Raw genomic sequence first — 23,077 nt, forward strand, 5'->3', positions numbered from 1 at the left:
TCCATTTTGTTTGAATTTGACATCTACTACTCCATAAGGATATACCTGAACAACTTTGAATGGGCCTGACCACTAAGACTTTAATTTGCCAGGAAACAATTTAAGCCTGGAATTGAAGAGCAAGACTTGTTGTCCAAGAACAAATTATCGTGGCAAAATTTTGCTGTCATGTCATCGTTTGGTCTTTTCTTTATATAGCTTGGAATTTACATAAGCTTGAGTTTAAAATTCAACCATCTGATTCAGCTCTAGTACACAATTACTTCCAATATATTTCAAAACCATATGGAGTTTCTAAATCGCCCAGAATGCTTTATGTTCCAGTTCAACGAGCAGGTGGCATGAACCAGCTGGAAAGGTGACATACCCAATGGTGTTTTGAAAGTTGTTTGATATGCCCACAAAGTTTCATCTAGTTTTTCTAAGCAATCTTTTCAGTTGGGATTGACTAGCTTCTCCAGAATTTGTTTAATCTCTCTATTAGAGATTTCTGCTTGTCCATTCGTTTGGGGATGATATGCCATGGAAATTTTATGTCGCACCCCATACTTGTTAAGAGAATTGGCAACTAACTAGAAATTGAAGTGGGAACCTTCATAACTGATTAATGCACGAGGGATACCAAACGGAGTAAAAATATTTTTATGAAGAAATTTCAACACTGATTTGGCATCATTTATGGGTAGAACAGGAGCTTCAACCTACTTGGAGATGTAGTCAACAACAACCAGTATATAAATATTACCCCAAGAGGGTGGAAATGGCCCTATGAAATCAAATCCCCATGCATCAAAGAGTTCCACTTCTAATATATTTTTCAAGGGCATTTCATATCTCCTGGATAGATTTCCAGTCCTTTGACAACGATCACTGATAAATCTTGAAAAGAGTTATATTTTAGGCCTCTAAATGGAATTAATTATTTTAAATTAAGTATATACATCTGCATTTTTAGTATAATTTTAGAACATTGCATAACAAATCTTGGATTACGCTACATTGGTCATTATTTGTTACTTTTATCACTTGGAAAAGAAAGGTGTGGTTTTGTATGAATATAGGTGTAGGAAGAGCAAGAAGAAGAAGAGGGAAAATAAAGAAACTGAAATATTGTTGTGGCAATTGGCAAGATTGATTGCTAATAGAATTGCATTGGCAATTCTGAGAAAATGACTCAACACTCTATCCACGTCACTCTTAGCTAGCTGGACGTTTACCAGAAAAACCAACCTAAAAAGAGGAATGAAACATTTCTGTTGAGGTGGAATGGATTTACCTAATAAAGGGATAGAGAAGAAGAAAAAAAGATAGGAGAATTTGTGTGAGAGTGTGACTAGTAACAACAATCTTCTCTTTGCACAGAGAAAAACTCTATTGGAGAATTTCAGAAGAAGAAAGGATAGCAGCTACAGAGAGCAGAATACAAACATGAAGAAGGGGAAGAGACATCTATCCTAGATTCACATACGATCGAAAGATAGAACAGAAGCTGGAGTGTGGCAAGAAATCCTGCAGTTCTGCCTTTAGTTTTCTTAATTTCTGTGATTCAAACTTCTTTAAATGTTGATGAATGATTTAAGTTCGATGTTTACTTTTCCTCCCATTAACTAAATCTTTTTCTGGGTTGAAGTTATTTGGGTGAATGATTATCATTACTAATTTTCATGATTTAAGATTGCCTTTATCACTATTTCATTCTATTTGTGCCTATTTCAAATACATGCATGCAAGCTCTAGACATAGTTGATTGTATGTTGTGTTCATAGATGTATTTTTAATTCTAAAAAGGTTAAATATATTGGATCTAGAATCGATTGATGCAAGAGAATACTCGAAAGAATATTTGTAGCACTCTAGACATAGACGTTGCAAATTGTGCAGAGAAGAACGTTCATTGCAGTTATTAATCCAGAGTTTTGTAGACATACAGTAACTTAGATTTTTAGCTTAAATCTAGATCTAGAAAGAGGTAGGTTACAGTAGTAATTCTCTGAGAAGTTGATTAGACAATATTTTTCCATGACATTATTTTGATATGGGCATTTCACCTGAATAATTCTAGCCCTATTCATTCAACAATAGAATTACTCCTGCTTTTCTCTGTAATTTGCTACTACATTTTATTTGCCATATCAATTTTATGTTTTTAGCATTAAATTACATTAATTCATTATTCCAACTTCTTATTCAATTTAAAAGTATTTCCTTCTATTTAGTATAGTTAATAAGATTATAATAACTTAATCAATTTCTTACCAACTTTTGATCTGTATGGAGACGATACTTACTTATCACTTTATTACTTGAATGACGTCTACACTTGCATAATTTCATTAATTATTTACATGCAACAAGTTTTGGCACCATTTTTAGGGATCAGCAGCATTGGTGAAAAGTTTATTTGTTATTATTCTTTTTATTTTTGCTAGAACAATTAATTGGTATTTTATTTGATTTTTTCAGGTTTTGTACTAGTGCAGGAGAAGAAGTATTCAAGAGGATATAAAATACTATTTTGATCCTAACATTGAAAGGACATTAAAGTGAAGAAGGAAAGCATTAAGAGAAATGGAAATGGCTATAAATTATCCAAACAAAGAAGATCAATTACTCCAGAATGGAAGGAATGATGATATTCCTAGAATCTTAGATGACAAAGATAGACCCATCAGAGAACATGTAGTGCCTACTTTGGGTGATTTAAGTCCAGGAATTGTTAGGCCACATATTTAAGATCCTAGATTGCACTTTGAATTAAAACCAACAATGTTTTAGATGTTGCAGATGGTAGGGCAGTTTAGTGGTTTACCAACTAAAGATCCCAGATTGCACTTGAGACTTTTTCTTAAAGTCTATGACTCATTCAGGCAATAGGTGTAACGTGCCGTTTTTAATGAAATCGGAACAGTGGTTTCGGGACCAAAAATTTAAAGTCATAAAATTTATTTTAATTTTATTTTGAGGTCTACAGCATGATAATATGATAGTATAAAAATTTTGTTAAGAAATTTTATCGTTTGTATGCTTAATTTATGAAAACGGACTAAATCACGTAAAGTGCGAAAGTTATGTTCTATTAGCTAAAGGAGTTAAATAGCTATAGAACCTTAAGTTAGAAGTCCTTCTGTGGCAATTAGACCATTAAATGAGTTAATGGATGTGCATGGCTTGGTAATTGAGTAATTTTAAAAGTTAGGTAAGGGTAATATGGTAATTAGGCAATTAAATGATAAAAATAAACAAAACAAAAGCTAGCTATCATCTTTTCCTATTTCTTTCTTCTTCAACTGAAAAATACAAAGAAAAGGGGAGTTTTGAAGCTTGAAATTAGGTTAGGCTAAATCCATTGCATGTAAGTGAAGTTTTGGTCTGTTTTTAATTATTTTTATGTTTTCGGGATCATTGTAGCTTAACCTAGCTAAATAAGGGACCAATTTTCAATATGATTGAAATTCTAGGGTTTTTCCATGTGAGCATTCTAGTTGTTCTTGAAGTTTAATGGAAGAATATGAATCCTTGTTGTTAAATAAACAACTTTTGTTAAGTGATTTTTAATAAAGTTGTCCAATAGGGATTAAATTGAGAAATATGAAAATTATGTGTTAAATATGCGAAATTGTGAAATGTATGAGTTGCTACATGCACATATGAAATTCGACTAGGCTTATATAGGGATGAAATTTCATAAATTTCATTTTATGAGCCTAGGGCAAAATAGTAATTTTGCTAAACATGAATTTTGGATTGAATTGAATAGAATTGTGATTAAAGTAGTTAAATTTGATTATATAGATCAAGAAAAGAAACAAACAAAATTAGATCAAGGAAATGACAAAGTTGTCGAATAAACGATCATTTTTTGTCATACAAGTTCGAGGTAAGTTCGTGTAATTAAATTGAGTATTCATATGCTTTAAATGGAAATATATGTATGTGAATGATTTAATTATCATGTATAATTATCGAGAGCATAATTGAAAACGTACGAAGAATATTGAACCCTGTTTGAACCTTAGGAATTCATAGGATACAAATGACATGTCATTAGGGTTACCGTTTTGGTTGAGGTCCTGTATTTGTTGCAGACTCATCGCAACTCGTATGAGCTTACGAATTTGCAGCTCATGAGAGCTTACCGATGCTCAGCTCGTATGATCTTACCGATATTCAGCACGGAGGAGTTTACCGATTATCGTTCGTAGGAGCATACATGTACAAGAATTGATAGACTACAGTTTAGTACACCTCATGGGTACCACCCATGTATCTAACGATATTCTAAGTGGTTCAATGGGCATAGTGTTATTATGAGATTATACAAGTTCGATATGAACAAGTACAGGTATTTACGTGGAAATAGTTGATATTTGATATATGTTTACATGGCTTAGATGTTACAAATACATGGAATTCAATTAATTGATGAATTCATATATGATTTTCGATTTTATGTGAATATATGACTAACATGATTACAGATTGTATGATAGACTTTGGCCAAATTAAATTGTGTCTTGCTTTGAGTTGCTTACTTAAATACTAGTCAAATGGTAAGTCTAATTTCGTATCACATGAACTTACTAAGCTTAATTGCTTACTCTGTTTATTTTTCTGTGTCTTATAGTGTTTCGGTAGCTCGCTCGGATTGGAAGTTATTGGAGATCGCATCACACTATCAAATGTTATTTTGGTACTTATGACTTTATGTTTTGGGTTAAATGGCATGTATAGGTCATTTTGGCTAATGGTAGCCTTTATGTTTTATTGTGTCTTTAGCCATTTGATTTGGCTTGAATTTGGTATATTTTGTTATTTAAATATATAAATGGCCTTATTGTATATGATGTATGGTTGTCATGTAATGCTTTGTTTGTGAATTGGTATTAGGGTACCAAATGGTTGAAGTTAAAATGTGGTATGCATGTTGAATTTAGGCACTAAATCTCATAGGTGAGGTTGACCATTTAGGTATACTTTGGAAGTATATTTGGTATGTTTTAAAGTGATCATTTGAATGTATTTATGGATATCATGTTGTATGTGTGAAGGTACATGTTATAAACTTGTATGCCTTGGTTCTATACAAATTGATGTGTATAGGTTGGTATCAATGTGGGTTAGGAATATGGCTTGGAAAATGGTATGTTTTTGTCCACACAGGCAGAGACACGGGCATGTGTCTCAGTCGTGTGTGACACATGGCCAAGTGACACGGTCGTGTGTCTCCTAATACTTCTATAGAAATCAAGTCAGTAGCTTCATGTGGCCCAGCACATGGCCGTGTGGCACAAGTTAGTATATTCTCCAATTTTCACACGACCTAGCACACGGCCTGGCACACGAGCATGTGAGGTCATTTTGAAGGGTACACTGCCTGGCACACGGGCATATGGTTGGTCGTGTGACCCAATTCAATGAGTTACACGGGCTGGGACATGGCCATGTGATCTCATTTCGAATGCCCACACGGCCTGACACATAGGTGTGTCTATTGGCCGTGTGAGACAAACGGCCTGACCACACGGGCGTGTGTCCCCTGCACTTTGAAAATTTTTCCATGTTTTTCTAAAAATTCCTTAAGTACTCAGTTTAGTCCCGAACCACTTTTAATCTTTATTTAGGGCCTCGAGGGCTCATATTAGGTACTAAATGATTGAATTTGAATGGCTTTTGTTTACAAGGAGAAATGAACATGAATTATATGATTGTATGAGTTATAAGTCCAATAATGCTCTATAACCCTGTTCTGACTTCGGATACAGGTTAGGAGTGTTACAGTAGGGTGTTCCTGAAGATGCCCTTAGATTAAAATTATTCCCTTATTCATTGCGAGATCGTGCCAGATCATGGTTGAATGCATTACCATCAGGTACAATGGAGTCTTGGAATGAACTGTGTCAGATATTTTTACTTAGGTATAATCCTCCCAACATGAAGGCCAAGCTTAGGAATGACATTACATCGTTCAGGCTATCTGAAGATGAGACATTATACGAAGCATGGGAGCATTTCAATGAATTAATTAGAAAATGTCTAATGCATGGTTTTTAGCATTGGACACAACTGGAAATGTTTTACAATAGATTATATGCTCATACACGAATGGTGGTGGATCCATCTGCTAATGGGACATTGCTTGACAAATCCTACAATGAAGCATATGAATTTTTAGAAAGAATAGCAAACAATTATTATCAGTAACCCACTACCAGAGTTGGTACTGCTAGAAGATTTTATGGAGCAATGGAACTTGATGCGATTACATCGTTAATAGCTCAGGTATCATCTTTAACGAATATGATTAAAACTCTGAAAAGACCCTCTGTAGTGCAGGAAATTAAAGTTGCAGAACTAGCATGTGTATACTGTAGAGGAGATTATGTTTTTGATGAATGCCCATCCAATCAAGCCTCTGCGTATTGCATAGGAAATTTTAATCGTAGCAACAAGAATCCCTACTCCAACACCTACAATCCAGAGTGGAAGCAACATCCAAATTTTAGCTAAAGCAATCAGGGAATGGGAAATGCCAGCACTGTTAATAGACAAAATGCAACTGGTGTACCACCTAGACATAGTCAACTAATGCCGTGGAAAAATGTGCAAAAAAGTTCATCATCTTCAACATCATCTATGGAAGCTTTATTAAAAGAGTATACGGCTAAGAATGATGCAATTATTCAGAGCCAAGCAGCTTCCTTAAGAGGTCTAGCGAATCAAGTGGGAAATTTTGCGACTGCATTAAGCTCTAAACAACAAGGAGCATTTCCTAGTGACACAAAAAGTACAAAATATCAATGAAAAGAACAATGTAAAGCCATAACAGTCTGGAGTGACACTCAGCTTCCAGGAGTTATGAACGATGCCTTGTCTGAGAAGGAAAGTTTCGAAGTTCCTAGAAGATCAATTGTCGAACCAGAAATGGAACAAACTACAAAATATAGGAGTAGGCAAAAGCATACATAAGAAAATTCATCTTGCTGAGCCAATACAAATGCCATGGAAAGGCAACCTCAACAAATGGAAGGAAGGCCACTGCCACCTTTTCCCCAGCATTTCCAAAATTTGAAATAAGATGCTCGATTCAAGAAATTTTTGGAGGTCTTAAAGAAATTACACATCAATATACCTTTGGTGGAAGCCTTAGAACAAATACCTAAATGTGTGAAATTCAAGAAAGATATCCTATCCAAGAAGAGAAGGTTAGGGGAGTTCGAAACTGTTGCACTTACTGAAGGATGCATAGCAATGCTGAAGAACAAAATGGCACCAAAATTAAAAGATCCAGGTGAGTTAACCATAAGAATTAATGATCAACAGTTGACTTTTAATGTGTTTAATGCTTTAAAGTGTGTAGACCCAGATGAAGAATGACATGCTATAGAATTTGTTGACATTACAATTCAGGAAGAATTTGCAAGACATTTGCACCAAAATTCTGATGCAAACTCTATCAAATTAAATGAAACATATTTGACTGAAGAATCTGAAGAACTGATGGAAAATCAGCAATTTAAAAATAGAAGCAGACGGATCTTTGAATCATTAGATTTATCAAGTTGCTCTTTCAACATTTTTCGCTCATCAATAGAAAACGAAGCCATTGCCAATGTATTTGAAGTATGCTTATTTGGGAGAAAACGATACACTGCCTGTAGTTATCTCCATCGACCTTACAATAGACCAGGAGATGCAATTACTGGAGCTTTTAAATAAATCAAAGAAAGCTTTAGGATGGTCAATTGCGAATATCAAAGGAATTAGCCCAACAATTTATATGCACAAAATAATACTTGAAGATTGCCATGGAAATTCTATTGAACAGCAAAGGAGACTGAATCCTATCATGAAGGAAGTAGTTAAGAAGGAGATTATCAAATGTTTGGATGTTGGGATTATATACCCAATTTTTGATAGCTCTTAGGTAAGCCCTGTTCAGTGTGTACCCAAGAAAGGAGGAGTCACAGTAGTCAGAAATGATAACAACGAGCTCAACAAAGCAACGAAGAAGAACCATTTCCCTTTGCCTTTTATAGATTAGATGCTGGAAAGACTAGCAATGAAAGCCTTCTACTATTTTTTAGATGGCTACTTAGGGTACAACCAAATTGTCATATCTCCTACTGATCAAGAAAAAACTACATTCACCTGTCCTTATGGAACATTTTCTTTTAGAAGAATGCCATTTGGGTTATGTAATGCCTCGGCAACATTCCAGCGTTACATGATGGCAATATTTTCTGACATGGTGGAGAAACTCCTTGAAGTATTCATGGATGATTTATCGATATTTGGCGACACTTTTGAAGATTGCTTAAAAAATTTGGAGTCAGTACTTTGTCGATGTCAAGAAAGAAATCTGGTGTTAAATTCGGAAAAATGTCACTTCATGGTTTGTGAAGGCATTACTTTAGGCCACAAAATTTCACAGCAAGGAATTCTCGTCGACAAAGTAAAAATAGAAGTCATTGAAAAGTTACCACCACCTACTTCAGTGAAAGGAATCAAAAGCTTCCTTGGGCATGCAAGATTTGACCGTCACTTCTTCAAGCATTTTTCTAAGATATCAAAGCCTCTAAGTCAATTGCTGGACCAAAACAGACCATTTCATTTTGATGAGTTATGCTCATAGGTGTACAAAGAATTAAAGAAACGATTAACTACAACCCATATAGTCATTACCAGACTAAAATCTACCATTTGAACTAATGTGTGATGCAAGTGACTTTGCTTTCAGAGCAGTGCTAGGGCAAAGAAAAGTCAAGATGTTTCATGCTATATATTATGCCAGTCGCACGCTGATAGATTCATAGCTCAATTACACCACCATGGAGAAGGAATTGTTAGCAGTAGTGTTTGTCTTTAAAAAATTCAGAGCTTATTTACTGGGCACCAAAGTCACAGTTTATACAGACCATTCTGCCATCAAATACTTAGTGATGAATAAAGAGGCCAAACCTAGACTCATTAGATGGATATTACTGCTGCAGGAATTTGATTTGGAAATCAAATATAGGAAAGGCACTGAAAATCAAGTGGCTGATCACTTGTCATGACTAGAAGCAGGGAATGAGTATGGTGAGGGTCAAATGATTAAAGGCGAATTCCCTGATAAGTAGATATTGTTGGCTATAGTATTGCCATGGTATGCTGATATTGTTAACTTTCTAGTCAATGGGTTGTTTCCACCTGCAATCAATCATCAAGGACAAAGGAAAATCCTTCATGATGTCAAGCAATATTACCGGGACAAGCCATTTCTATTCAAGTTGTGTACAAATCAAGTAATTCGATGATGTATTCCAGACGATAAATTTCAAAGTATCCTGCATCACTATCATTCTGCACCTTATACAGAACATTTTGGAAGCATGGGAACTACTGTAAAGGTTTTCCAATCTGGTTTTTATTAGCCCACTATGTTTAAATACGCTAATGAGTTTTGTAAGAACTGTGATTGCTGTCAAGAAGTGGTAACTTATCAAGCAGACACGAGATGCCATTGCAAAATATTTTGGAGGTGAAACTATTTGATGTTTAGGGAATTGATTTCATGGGTCCATTATCAAGCAGACACGAGATGCCACTGCAAAATCTATATTCTTGTCACTGTAGATTATGTCTCCAAATGGGTTGAAGCTATGGCTTTACCTACAAATGATGACAAATCAATTCTGAGATTCCTACATACAAATATTTTTACTAGGTTTGGTACCCCTCGTGCTTTAATTAGTGATGAAGGCTCACATTTTTATTGTAGATTAGTTGCCAACGCTCTGAACAAATATGGGGTTAAACATAAAATTGCCATGACATATCACCCCCAAACAAATGGACAAGCTAAAATTTCCAGTAGAGAAATCAAGCAGATTCTAAAGAAAGTTATCAATTCCAACCACAATGATTGGTCAATAAGGTTAGATAAAGCCTTGTAGGCTTATCACACCGCTTTCAAGACACTGTTTGGAATGTCACCTTTCAAGCTTCTATGGTAAACCATGTCATTTTCCAGTTGAGCTAGAACACAAAGCATTTTGGGCAATCAAGAAACTAAACATGGACTAGGGTGCTGCCGCTACTCATTGCCTATTGCAGCTTAATGAGATGGATGAATTTTGAGCTCAAGCTTATGAGAATGCGAGATTGTACAAAGAAAAGACAAAACGCTGGCATGACAAGAAAATTTTCCATGGCAATTTGTACTTGGACAACGAGTCTTGCTTTTCAATTCCAGACTTAAACTATTTTCTGAAAAATTAAAGTCGAGATGGTCTGGACCATTCAAAGTCAAGTATATATATCCTCATGGAGCTGTCAACGTGAAAGATGGAAAAACAGGATCCATTTTCGAAGTCAATGGTCAATGCCTAAAACATTATTTCAGAGCTTCTATAATGCGTGACAAAAATTTCATTTCTCTTCGAAATACTTAATAATTGTTCTTTTGCAGAAATTTTTATTTTTGTTTATTTTATTTTCACTTGTTACCTAATAAGTTCATTTAACTATTTATTTTCTTTTGTTACAAGTTCTTTTTGCCAGAGTAAAAATAATTTGAAAGTAGTGCATTCTTCTTTTATGCAATTTATTTAATAATCTTGTTCTTAATTTTATAATTCCTTCTCAATTTACTCTCGTGTCGTGTCAAGTAAATCTTTTCACCCACATCAGCGCGATCTTTTCTCTCACTATCTGAACTTAGATAATTAATTTTTCCTTCAAAGTTATCCCTAGTTCTTGTCTTTGTCACTTTCCTCTATTAGTTCTTCACCTTCATCACTATAAGCCTCTCAATAATTTTCTCATAGTTCACATTCCCTTGTCATAATGGCTTATAATACACCATCTTCCTCTACATCCTTACCTACAAAGAGCTTTTTCAACAAAATAACTAAAGGCAAATATTTGAAAAATAAAGTCCAAAGACCATTTTGTTTTGAAAAAGGCTTCATTTTTCAAGACTCAACCTTCTTGGGTTATGATACCTCTATTTCTTCAATAGTGGAAAACCATGGCTGGAAACTATTTTGCTCACACCCGGGTGATGTTCTTCCAAAAGCGGTAAGAGAATTTTATGCACATTTAACATCTCCTAACAATGCTTTTATCTATGTTAGAGTTGTTTCTATTTGGTTTGGTGAAGATTATAGTAATGGTCATTACAATTTGCCTAAGGGTCCTTATGAACATTGCAAGTTTATGTCAAAGATTACAGCAGAAGGGTTACAACAGGTTCTTTAAGATCTTTCTATTGAGGGAACTAACTGGAATATATCTCGTCATAATTGTCACATTGTTGGTGGAGTTGCCCTGAAGCCTCATTGCAGAGTATGGTATCACTTTCTAAAATCCTCACTAAGTCCCTCCACCCAATATTCTACTATTTCCAAAGAAAGGATGTTATTACTACATTTGATTATGTTTGGTAGAAGAATCAATGTTGGAACAATAATTTTCTAGGAAGTTCATCATCGCACGCAAAAGAATATCGACAGTTTAAATTTCCCATCTCTTCTCACGGCCTTTTGTCAACGCACCAACGTCCCTGTCCATAACAATGAGGAGACCATAAACAACAAAGGCGTCATAACGAAATCAATTGTCTTGTGTTTCTTAGGCAAGGATATGCCACGGCCATCTGCGCTAGCATCTACATCATCACCCCCACCGGAAGCCCCACAAACTTTTCTTGATATGTTTGAAAAACAAGTAATAACTACTCTCAAGCAACTACAACATCAGTTAGATATGGTGGCAAAGTAACAAAACTGAATCTCCATTGATTTTTCCACAGCAAAAGCCAAAATGACTTTATATTGGGAGTATGTGAATAAACGCGATGTTGCACTCAAGAAAGCTCTTCAAAACAACTTCACCAAGGCAATACCTATATTTCCTTTGTTTCCTAAAAAATTTTATCTAATGATGAAGAAGAAAATGAAGAACCTACCACTACACACAAGCATACCGAAGAGCCCGCGAAAGATGAAGAACCGACAAAGTTTGCACACCTTGACTCTGACAAGGAGGACGATGACCAACAACACACTTTTATGCCAACCACCACTGCCAAAGCACCACAATCCAAGGCACCAATGACCGACCAAGAACGTGAACTAACGATGTCAGATACTAAAGATGCCGATGAGGTGCCCATCAACCAGCTTCAGCAAAAAAGATTCAAGAAGGCTATCAAAAAAATAGTCCAAGGAGATGTTGTTTTAACAGAAAAGAAACAACATTACAAGAGATCTGCTTGGAAATCTACCCAACCCAAGTGAGGTAATTTCTTTCTCCCCCCACCCCAAGTTTTGATTTTTATATTTTCATGATCCTTTATTTTAGTTTTTATGTATTTCATGCTTTCATATAGCTTTTATTCATTTTATTTTGTCATGTTCATGCATTGAGGACAATGCATCCCTTAGGCTTGGGGGTGTGTTGTGCATATAGACTGCATTATTAATTTTTCATATAGTCCTTTTGCCATAACATTCAATTGCCATTTAACTGCATGATTATGTGAGTATATGGTTAAGACTGATATTCAATAAGGGTAATAACTCTTCTTTGTAAACTTAGAAAATATAGTGATAATTGTTTAGGCATGTTTAGCTTAGCAATGTTGTTGAAAATGACTTTTTAAAAGTAGAATAATTGAAATATAAATGCAATTAGGCTATAATAGCCTTCTTTTAATAAATTTAGGATTTCTTGACTTAATTTTAAGTATAGTAATAGGGTATAATTTTTAGCATGGTAAAATAATATGAATACTCTAATGTTTGAACCTGTTGAGTAGGTTAGTAATATTTTGTTTGCTCTATTATATTGTTGACCAGAAAAATGAGTTCAAATATGAGTGTTTGTTTAAAATAAAAAAATAAAAAAATAAATATATGCACATACTCTAGGACACTCCACTGAATCTTGAGGCTGAACTACTAAGAAGGTAGTTGTTTGCTCCATCCATCTTTTCAGTTAAAAGCTTTTGTTTCATGAGTGATTTATATTCAAATTGTGACATGATATAATACGTGGCAGTTTAGTGCCTGCTCTATTGAGGTTGTCAAGTATATAATCATATGACAATATGAATTCCCTAGGAAATTTTGTGTTGAAAATGAATAATTGCCTAAAAAAACTGAATTTGGGAGAAAGATAACCTAAGTACATTTAGAGATCTACTATAGTTTTAATTGTTGAAATAGTTAGAAAATTTTACCTTTAGGAACCATTTTCTACACTCCATTTGCTAAATAGGTTTACAACAATTGTAAGCATTTTTTTCTTTGTTTCAGTAGAAGATTGTTGAGAATAAAGGTACACAGTACATTTGGGGACTGATTGTTTTGCCAATTCCATACATTCATGCATATTCATATATTATTTGCTTGAGAACAAGCAATAATTCAAGTTTGGGGGTGTGATCACTCTTGAAAAGAGTTATATTTTAGGCTTCTAGATGGAAAATTAAGTAAATACATGTGCATTTTTAGGATAATTTTAGAACATTGCATAACAAATCTTGGATTGAGCTACACTGGCCATTATCTGTTACTTTTATCACTTGGGGAGGATAGGTGTGGTTTTGTGTGAATACAAGTGTAGGAAGACCAAGAAGATGAAGAGGGAAAATAAAGGAAATGAAACATTGTCGTGGCAATTGGCAAGATTGATTGCCAACAGAATTGCCATGGCAATTTTGAGAAAGTGACTCAGCACTCTATCCACTTCACTCCCAGCTAGCTAGACGTGTACCAGAAATACCAACCTAAAAAAAGGAATGAAAAATATGTGCTGAGGTGAAACGGATCTACCCAATAAAAGAATGAGAGAGAAGAAGAAAATAAGATAGGCAAATTTGTGTGAGAGTGTGACTGGTGACAGCAATCCTCTCACTGCACAAAGAAAAACTCCATTGGAGAATTTCAGAGGAAGAAAGGGTAGCAGCTACAACGAGCATAATACAGACACGAAGAAGGGGAAGAGACATATATCCTGGATTCACATACGATCAAAAGATAGAAGAGAAGCTGGAGTGTGGCAAGAAATCTTGTAGTTCTGCCTTTAGTTTTCCTGATTTCTGTGGTATAAACTTCTTTAAATGTTGATGAAAGATTTAAATTCGGTGTTTACTTTTCCACCCATGAACTAAATCTTTTCTGGGTTGGATTTATTTAGATGGATGATTATCATTTCTAATGTTCATGATTTGAGATTGCCTTTATTACTGTTTCATTCGATTTGTGCTTATTTTAAATACATGCATGCAAGCTCTATACATAGATGGTTGTATGTTGTGTTCATAGATGTATTTTTAATTTTGAAAAGGTTAAATATACTGGATCTAGAATTGTTTGATGCAAGCGAATACTCAACAGAATATTCGTAGCACTCTACACTTAGATATTACAAATTTTGCAGAGAAGAACGTTCATTGCTGTTATTAATCCAAAGTTCTGTAGACATACAGTAACATAGATTTTTAGCTTAAATATAGCTATCAAAAAAGGCAGGTTACAGTAGTAATTCTCTGAGAAGTTGATTAAACAATATTTTTCCATGACATTATTTTGATATGGGCATTTCACCTGAATAAATCCAGCCCTATTCATTCAACAATAGAATTACTCTTGCTTTTCTCTGTAATTTGCAACTACATTTTATTTGTCATATCAATTTTATGTTTTTAGAATTAAATTGCACTAATTCATTATACCAACTTCTTATTCAATTAAAAATTATTTCCTGCTATTTAGTATAGTTAATAGGATTATAATAACTTAATCAATTTCTTACCAACTTCCGATTCATGTGGATCACTTTATTACTTGAATGAAGTGTACACTTGCACAATTGCATTTTTTATTTACACGCAACAATCACATGCCTTACAGAATTCACGAGTGTCTTTAAACATTATCGGCCAATAAAAACCAGACTGGAGAGCTTTTGCAGCAATTCGCATGTCCCCAAAGTGGCCTCCATATGGTGCTGAATGACAGTGATGCAGAATACTTTGGATTTCATCATACAGAATACATATTGTAATGATCTGGTCTGCACATTTTTTGAATAAGAACGGCACATCCTAATAGTACTGATTAACATTATAGAGGAATTTCCTTCTTCCTGGACTAGAGAGCTCAGGTGGCAGCAGTCCACTAACCAGAAAATTAACGATGTCAACATACCATGGTAATGCCATGGCAACCAAAAACTGTTCATTAAGGAATTTATCTTTAATCAGCTGAACATTACAGTCTTCATTCCCTGCTTCCAGGTGTGATCAATGATCAGCCACTTGATTGTTATTCCTTTCCTATCTTTAATCTCTAGATCAAATTCTTGCAGTAGCAATATCCATCTAATTAATCTGGGTTTAGCATCTTTCTTGGTCATCAAGTGTTTGATAGTAGAATAATTCGTATACAATGTGACTTTAGTGCCCATGAGATGAGCTCTGACTTATCAAAGGCAAATACTACAGCTAATAATTCCTTCTCAGTTGTGGTGTAATTTAGTTCTGAATCTATCAGTGTACGGCTGGCATAGTATATAGCATGAAATACCTTGGCTTTTCTTTGTCCCAGGATTGCTCTTACCGCAAAGTCAATTGCATTTCACATTAATTTGAATGGTAAGGTCCAGTCTAGTGTAGTGATTATTGGTGTTGTAACAAATTGCTTCTTCAGCTCCTCAAATGTTTATAACATGGCTCATCAAAATTAAATGATTTGTTTCGTTCCAATAGTGTACAAAGAGGTTTGGATATTTTGGAAAAATCATTGATAAATTAACGATAAAATCCTGCGTGACTGAGAAAGCTTCAGCTACCTTTCATTGACGTAGGTGGTGGTAATTTATTAATAACCTAAATTTTCACTTTGTCAACGGCAATTCCCTGTTGTGAAATCTTATGTCCTAGAACAATGCCCTCACAAACCATGAAGTGGCACTTTTCTCGGTTCAGCACAAGCTTGGTTTCTTAACATCGACAAAGGACTAACTCCAGGTTTCACAAACAGACTTCAAATGTATCACCAAATATAGAAAAATTATCCATAAAGACTTCTAAGAATTTCTCCACCTTGTCCGAAAATATAGCCATCATGCAACGCTGAAAAGTTGCAGGGGCATTGCATAACCCAAATGGCATACTTCGAAACGCAAAAGTTCCATGTGGACAAGTAAATGTAGTCTTCTCCTGATCAACAGGCACTATGGCAATTTGATTGTACCCTGAATATCCATCCAGAAAACAATAGAAGGTTTTCCCTACTAGTCTATCCAACATTTCATTGATAAATGGTAAAAGGAAATGATTCTTCCTGGTGGCTTTGTTGAGCTTCTGATAGTCCATGCAAACCCTTCATCCCATGATAGTACAAGAAGGAATAAGTTCATTGTTATCATTGGTGACCACAGTAACACCCCCTTTTTTAGGTACACACTGCATAAGGCTCACCCAAAAACTATCAAAAATTGGGTAGATGATTCCAACGTCTAGCAGTTTGATGATCTCCTTCTTTACCACTTCCTTCATGATAGGATTCAGTCTCCTTTGTTGCTCAATAGATTTGCCATAAAATTCCTCTAGTATTATCTTGTACATGAAAATTGTTGGACTGATTCCTTTAATATCTACAATTGATCATCCTAAAGCTTTCTTAAATTTCCTCAAGACTTCCAATAATTGACCCTCCGGTTCTGGTGTTAACTCAGTAGAGATGACTACTCTCAATGTGTTGTTATCTCCCAGATAGGCATATTCCAAGTGCACTGGCAAGGGCTTTAATTCCAGCTTGAGAGGATATTCTATTGATGGTCGATGTGTAAAATAACAGTCAGACAGATTTAGTGGTTCAAAACTGCCCCTTGGTCCATTCCAATTTGCTGAACTTCCACCAAATTTTCAATATCTGCAATCATGTCTGTATCAATTAAATCATAGACATCTGCATCATTTTCTAAGTTATTAGAACAAAAATCTTCAATTCTTTCTTGTACTTATGTATCAATGATTTCAATAGCATGGCATTCTTCATCAGTATCTGCACACCTTATAGCATCAAAGACTTTAAAAGTTAATTGTTGATCATTACCTCACATAGTTAATTCACCCTTTTAGACATCAATTAATGTTCTACTTGTGGCTAAGAAAGGTCTCCCAAGTATAATTGGGACCTCTTTATAAGCCTCACACTCCAAAATGATAAAATTTGTTGGGAAAATAATTTTTTCCACTCTTACCAACACGTCTTCGATTTTACCTTCTGGATGTGCATAAGATCTATTAGTTAATTGTAGTGTGACAGTTGTAAGTCTTGACTTTCCTATTCCAAGCTTCTTGAAAATATACATAGGCTTTAGATTTATGCTTAAAACTAAATCACATTGTGCTTTGATTACATGGTGATTACCAATAGAGCAGAGTATAGTAAAACTCCCTGGATCCTTTAGTTTTGGTGGGAATTTATTTCAGAGCATTGTTGTGCACCTTTTAGTGAGAGCAATAGTCTCAAATTCTCCTAACCTTATTTTTTCAGATAATATCTTTCATAAACTTCACGTAGTTAAGCATTTGCTCCAATGCTTCCACCAATGGTATATTAATATGTAATTGTTTTAGAACCTTCAGAAATTTCCTAAACTGAACATCTTGCTTAGATTTTTGGAACTGCTGAGGAAAAAGTGGCAGTGGTCTTCCTTTTGTTCGCCTAAATTATTTTGTTGTGGCATTTGTATCAGCAATACATGTAGCATTTGTTTCAGCATTTTTCTAGTAACTCTTTTTCTTTGTAACTTGCTCTTCTACCGCTTCTGGAGTCTTTTCATTTGCAATAGTTTAACTTCCTTCTTCAGGCATGGTGTCATTCATAACTCTTGGTAGCTGAGTACCACTTCAAATTTTAATGGTTTTGCATTGTTCCTTCCCTCGAGATCAAAAACTCTCAATGTCACTCAATAATGCTCCTTGCTGTCTGGAATTCAATGTAGTGACAATTTGCCCTACTTGATTTTCCAAAGCTCTCAAAGAAGCAGCCTGGCTCTGAATGATAGCATCATTCTTGGCCATATACTCTTTCATAAAGCTTCTATAGATGAAGAACTTGAAGCTAAATTTTGCTAAGCATTTTTCCGTGGCAATGATTGATTGTACCCAAGTGGTACACTCATAGCATTTTGGCGAATGACATTACTGGTATTTCCCCCATAGATTACTCTAGCTGAAGTTAGGATGTATTTTCCACCCCGAATTATATGTTTTGGAGTATAGGTTGTTGTTTTTGTTGTGAATAAACCCCATGTAATAAACTGAGGCTGGATTTGAATGGCATTTATCAAAGACATGATCTTCTCCACAGTCAACATAGGCTAACTCTATTCCTTTCATTTCCTGCAAAGCAGATGGTCTTTTCAATGTTTTAATCATATTTGTTAAAGATGATAACTCAGCTGTTAGAGATGTAATGGCGTCAAGCTCCATTATTCCTGTAACTTTTTTGCCAGTTCCAACTCTGGTAGTAGGGTATTGATAATCGTTACTTTCTATTCTTTCCAGAATTTCATAAGCCTCATTGTATGATTTATCAAGTAAAGTCCCATTAGAAGATGCATCGATAATCATTCCTGTAGGAGCATTCAATCCATTGTAGAACATTTCTATCTATGTCTAATGCTGGAAACCATGCATCGAGCATTTTCTAAGTAGCTTCTTAAATCGCTCCAATGCTTCATATAATGTTTTATCTTCTGATTTCTATACGATGTAATGTCATTCCTCAACTGAACATTCATGTTAGGAGGATTATATCTTAGCAGAAACCTTTGACACAACTCATTCCAAGATGTCACTGTACTTGATGGTAATGCATTTAACCATGCTCTGGCATGATCACGCAACGAGTAAGGGAATAACTTTAATCGCAGGGTATCCTCAGGAACACCTTGCTATCTGCATGAATCAGAAACTTCCAAAAAGAGTTGTAAATGCAACATTGGATCCTCAATAGGCAATCCACTAAATTGCCCCACTGTTTGCAGCATTTGAAACATGACTAGCTTTAATTTGAAATGATGAGCCTGAATATGTGGCTTGACAATTCTTGGATTTAAATCATCTAGGAATGGTACGACATGTTCTCTAATGGGTCTGTCCCTGTCATCTATGATTCGAGGAATATCAACATCCCTTCTTTCCTAATGTAGTGGCTCCACTCTAACCTAGTCATTTCTGATTCCTTCCATTTCTTGCAACTCTTTTCTCCTTCACCTTAAGGTTCTCTCAATCTCTGGATCAAAACAGTACTCAGTATTCTTCGAAATATTTCTATACATGCACTAACATAGACTTGAGCAAGAAAAATCAAAACAACTAATTAAACTAAACTTAAAATAAATAGAGCAGATAATAAAAAACAAATTTTCATCAATTTTGTCGATCCCCGATAACGACGCCAAAAACTTGTTGCGTGTAAATAATGCAAATGTGCAAGCGTACACATCGATTCAATTAATATAATGATGAGTGAGTATTGTCTCCATAGGGATCGGAAGTTGATTCGAATTGGTAAGTATTAATGAAGATTTAAAGAATAAAATTGTGTAAAAGAAACAAAGTATAAGTTGGTGCAAGGAATTTATGAATGAACTAATATAACTGAAAAAATGATCAAACAATTCAAATATCGTGGCAATTCACAAAGATCAAGTAGAGAGATTTGATAGTTTTCAATTTTCATATCCAATACTGTCAAGTACATGATAATATATATGAAAACAATTGAATTGTCTAACAGTCAAAATAACAGAAAAACAAACAAAACAAACTATATGATTGTTTCCCATAAAACACTCCGTTTTATTTAACCTGATGCACACCATTTTTATAACCTGCTCTCGGCCCAACTGATCCAGCCCATTTGTTTCATAATTTGACCTACAACAACTACTCCTTCCTCAGAGAAGATCTTTGCCCTCAAGGATCTATATGAGGGTAAGCATCCTTCAGCTGCACCAAGGATTTCCATGTGGCATCCTCTGGAAATGAATTCGCCTATTCGACCAAAAATTTAGTTGTGGCCTCATTCTCACGCTTCACCATCCTTCTATCTAAAATTTAGATAGGCTCATTGGCCCAAGATCCCTGGCTATCCACTATTAGTAGAGAGGCTTGTACAGGAGTAGCTCCACATGCTTCTTAAGCTATGAAACAAGAAAAGTAGGGTGAACTCTAGATCTTTGGGGTAGCTGCAGCCTATATGCTACCTTCCCAATCTTACCTTCTACTATGTTTAGTCCGCAATACTTGGGAGCTAACTTTTTGTTAAGCAACCTTCTCACAGAATGCTATCTGTAAGGTTAAAGCTTTAAAAATACCCAATCCCCTACTTCAAAATGTCTGTCTATTCTGTGCCTATCAGCTTATTGTCTCATTCTATCTTGTGCTCTCTTCAAATGAAATTTCAGCAGTTGTCTTGCAGCCTCACATTGCTGCAAACTTTTGTCTACAGTAGCCACCAATGATGCCCCAGTTAAATATGGTGTATGATGAGAAAGTGTCTGGCCATATAGTGCCTTATCAGATGTGTTTTTAATAGCTGAGTGGAATGTGGAGTTATACCACCCTTTAGCTAAAGGAAGCCAACTTACCAGTCCTGTGGTCTTTCCCCTGACATGCATCTCAGATAGCCTTCAAAACATCTATTCAGTATTTCTGTTTGCCCATTAGTCTTAGAATGGTAAGCAGTGGATAGGTGAAGCTTAGTTCCCACTCATCTGAATAAATCCCACCAGAAATTACTGAAAAATACCTTGTCCCTGTCAGATATAATAGAGTACAGCATCCCATGTAGCTTGTACACATTGTCCATGAATAGTTGAGCTACAGTCATAACAGTATAGGGATGGGATAGGGCCATAAAATTGGCTTATTTTGTGAGGTAATCTACTAACACCAGAATAACACTTCTACCTTTAGAACATGGTAACCCTTCTATGAAGTCCATAGAAATAGAGGACCAAGCTCTCTCTAGTATTGGAAGAGGTTGTAACAGTCCTAGAGGGGCCACACTTTCTGCCTTGCACCTTTAACAAAGGAACATTCTCTTATCCACCTTTTAATATCCATGGGAAGTCATTTCCAATACAATAGATTGCTTATCCTCTTTCTGGTTACGTGAACTCCAGAATGGCCACCTATAGCACTGGCACGGAACAACTAGAATAACTCCTATTTCAGACTGGCCACGTCACCTACTACTATCTTACCCTTTCTTCTAAGAAATCTTCTATCCCAATTATATTTTAGGTGCTTACTTTTCTGTTGTTAAACCTTAGAACATAAATTTTAAATCTTAGAATCAACCTGATAAGATACCGGCACACTTGAAAGTAACTAAAAACTAATGGTGTTTCTAGTGAGCTGGAAAAATCGCCACTTCTTCAAAGATTGTTTCTTAGACAAAGCATTTGCAACAGCATTGCCTAATCCCTTCCTGTAGACCACCTCATAATCATAGCCAATCATTTTTGTATCCCATCTTTGCTAAAAGGGTACGACTTCCACCTGGTCAGTTAGGAATTTCAAACTTTGATGGTCAATTTAAATTTTAAAATGTCTTCCTACCAGGTAAGAATGTCAATTTTTTTGCAGCTAAAAGAGCAGCCATTATTTCTTTTTCATAGATTAATAAGGCTTGATGCCTAATTCCCAAACCTTTAATTAAAGCATTCCACTGGTCTTCCTAGTTGTTAAAGTACTTCCCTCACTCCATATCAAGAAGCATCAGTATCAACACAAAATTCCAGGTGGAAATTTTGAAGAACCAGCATTGGAGCAGAACATAAGGTTGTCTTCAACTATTCAAAGGTCTGAGTAGCTTGCTCACTCCAATTTCAAGCACCTTTCTTGAGCAAGTTTGTTAACGGTCTGGCCAATATACCATAATGTTTTATGAATCGCCTATAAGATCTCGAGAGGCCTAAGAACCCTTTCAATTCTCTGAGAGAAGTAAGCAACGGCCAATTTGCCACACAATCAACCTTGGATTTATCCATGGAGATAGTCCCCTGAGAAATAATATACCCCAAATACTCCACCTTATCTGTCCCAAAACAGCACTTACTTCTTTTGACAGAGAGTTAACATTGCCTCAAAATCATGAATACTTTCTTAAGGTCTGTCAAGTGATAAACCCAAGTGGTTGAATAGACCAATATATCATCAAAAAAAACTAGGACTATCTTCCTCAATAGGTGCTTAAAATGGAGTTCATCAAACGTTAAAAAGTAAAAGGAGCATTGGTGAGACCAAAGGGCATCACCAAAAACTCATAGTGACCCTCATGAGTTTTGAAAGTTGTCTTTGGAATGTCAGGCTCAAACATTTTAATTTGGTGGTATCCAACTCTAAAATCTAGCTTGGAGGAAATTCTAGCCTGGCCTAACTCATCTAGAAGCTCCTCAATAATTGGTATTAGGAATCTCTCTTTCATAGTCAACTGATTAAGCTGTCTATAGTCTACACAGACTCTCCACCCTTCATCCTTTTTCCTAGCCATTACCACTGGAGAAGCAAAAGGGTTGCAACTATCTCTCATTATGCCAACTTAAAACATCTCTTTAATTAGTCTTTCCAACTCAGATTTCTAAACCATGGGATATCTATATGGCCTAACCTTGGCAACTACCCCTTTATCCTTAAGGGGTATTCGGTGGTTTTGGAATATTGCCGGGGGTAGACTAGTAACTACCTGAAAAATGTCTTCAAATTCATCCAAGAACAATTGTAACTCCTGAGGTATGTCTCTTAATTAAGCTGCTGAAAAGGTCAATTTGTCAGCGTTGGTCATGAACAAGGTACAAGGATCCATTTCTACACGGATCATTGAAAGACACATTGTAGCTTGTCCTTGACTCGTCAACACAATATCACCATGTAAAATAACTTGTATAGTGCATGGGATTCCCATAACCATTAAGTCAAAATTCATAACCATTGAGTCAAAATCCATAACTTGTATAGTGTATGGGATTCACCTTGTAAAAATCCATAACCATTGGGTCAAAA

At 35.4% G+C, this 23,077-nt stretch overlaps 1 non-coding gene across 1 annotated transcript; it reads right to left on the minus strand.

The window, feature by feature from the left end:
- Positions 1–5,940: 5,940 nt before the first annotated feature.
- Positions 5,941–6,047, minus strand: LOC121225877 (small nucleolar RNA R71). The gene has a single exon (XR_005923781.1). It is a non-coding gene; the product is annotated as a small nucleolar RNA R71 (small nucleolar RNA).
- Between the last annotated feature and the right edge of the window lie 17,030 nt (positions 6,048–23,077).

This window comes from Gossypium hirsutum, chromosome D13 (assembly GCF_007990345.1).
Source record: "Gossypium hirsutum isolate 1008001.06 chromosome D13, Gossypium_hirsutum_v2.1, whole genome shotgun sequence".
Classification (NCBI taxonomy): domain Eukaryota; kingdom Viridiplantae; phylum Streptophyta; class Magnoliopsida; order Malvales; family Malvaceae; genus Gossypium; species Gossypium hirsutum.